The sequence below is a fragment of the Chenopodium album genome, chromosome 12, assembly GCF_948465745.1.
Source record: "Chenopodium album chromosome 12, dcCheAlbu1.1, whole genome shotgun sequence".
NCBI classification, from domain to species: Eukaryota; Viridiplantae; Streptophyta; class Magnoliopsida; order Caryophyllales; family Amaranthaceae; genus Chenopodium; species Chenopodium album.
In genome coordinates, this window is record NC_137845.1 from 23,235,444 (window position 1) to 23,237,329 (window position 1,886).

At 39.8% G+C, this 1,886-nt stretch overlaps 1 non-coding gene across 1 annotated transcript; it reads left to right on the forward strand.

Moving 5' to 3' along the window:
* The first annotated feature begins 1,446 nt into the window (after positions 1 to 1,446).
* LOC145573510 (small nucleolar RNA R71) lies at positions 1,447 to 1,552 on the forward strand. Its single transcript, XR_014097514.1, has one exon. It is a non-coding gene; the product is annotated as a small nucleolar RNA R71 (small nucleolar RNA).
* The last annotated feature ends 334 nt before the right edge of the window (positions 1,553 to 1,886 follow it).

The window sequence follows — 1,886 nt, forward strand, 5'->3', positions numbered from 1 at the left end:
ATCACAAGTCCTCCTACCACTCAAAATGTCTTTGAGGAATTTTGCGTAGTTGGCAATTTGGGTGACAACTTCGGTAAATGGTAGAGAAAGGTGAAGTTGCTTGAGCATGTCAATGAATCTTCCAAATTGTTCATCTAATTTGTGTCTCATGAATGTTTTTGGATAAGGAAGCTTGGGTTTCACAATTTCTTTCTCCACTCTCATCTCACTAGGCTTCTCAATCTCAACCTCACTCAAAGATGCACCATCTCTCTCATCTTCAACCAAAACCTCTTTTGTGCCCTCTTTGGTCTCACTCTTCCTAGGCAAACTCTCCTTAAGAACCTTACCACTCCTTGTGACAATAGCATTGACCGATCTCTTGGGATCTAGGCCTTGGAAAGGTAAAGAAGAAGGACTAGCATGGTCTTTCAAAGCATTAGCAAGTTGAGAAATTTGGTTTTCAAGCATCTTATTATGAGTCATCATTTCATTAAATTTCTTATCACTTACGGTCATGTAAGTGTTCAACAACTTTGTTTGATTTTCAGTGATTTCTTCCAAATTTGTTCTATGTGAAGAAGAAGAGGATTGAACATAGGAATTATCATTTTGGGCCTTTGGAGCAAATCCGGGTGGAGGTCCTCTTTGAGCATTGTTTTGAAAATTGCCTCTACCTTGATTGTTCCAATTATCCCTATTTTGATTTTGACCATAACCTTGATTATGGTTACCACTACCTTGATTATGATTCCCATAACCTTGGTTTTGATTACCATAATTTTGGTTTTGATTTTGGTTACTATAACCTTGATTGTTATAGTTACCTCGAGAACCTTAGTTCCCTTAGTTCCTATAACCACCACCTTGGTTATAGTTGTCAAAATTGTCATGATTGTTGTAATTCCTATTCCATTGACCTCTATGATTCTCAAACCTAGATCATGATTATTTGACACATAGTTCACATGCTCATTCACATTTTCATCTTGATTATCACAAACATCCATACATGCATGAGGGCAACTAGAAACATCATGATCATACGACCCACAATCATCACAAAATAAGCATCCACTAGGCATGTTATTAGATGAAAGAGGGGGTTGAGAATTAGAAGACATACCTCTCCCCTTAGATTGGGAGGGAAGATTTGAAACTTGGTAGGTAGCACTTTCCAACTCTGCCTTGATAGCGGACATCTCCTTCCCCAAGTTTGTCATTTGTGAGGATAGATTGTTGATTGCATTTAGATGATCAACCGAGTACACCGAAGAGCTACTCTTGCTAGTTGACTCTCTTTCTCCATCTTGCCAATCTCTATAATACCTCACTACGTCTTCAATTATGTCCACCACTTCCTCTTCCGTTTTGTTCATGATAGGACCTCCAGCTCCTCCATCTAAACATGATTTTCCTTGAGGGCTAAGGCCTCCATAGAAGATTTGAATGATTTGATAGGTTGGAATTCCGTGATGAGGACACTCTCTTTGATACTCTTTGTATCTCTCCTGTGCTTCATATAGGATCTCACTTGGCTTTTGCTTGAAACCTTGAATCAAACCTTTAGCCTCTGCCGTTTTCTTTGTGGATAGAAACGGGATAGAAGTTCCTTGGTAACCTCGTCCCATGTCCTTAGAGAATTCGGCTTAACCTCCTTGTCTAGCCATTCCAAAGCGCGCCCTATGAGAGAAAAGGGAAAGAGCTTGAGGCGAATGAATTCTTGGGAAATTCCGTTCACCTTGATAGTATTGCAATATTTTTCGAACTCCTTGAGATGGTTTAACGGGCTTTCATGCTTGGCCCCACTAAATTGTCGCCTCTCTATCAAAGTGATCATTGCCGGCCTTATTTCAAAGTCATTTGCCGGTGTTGTTGGTGGAGCAATTCCACTCTCAAATCTTTAT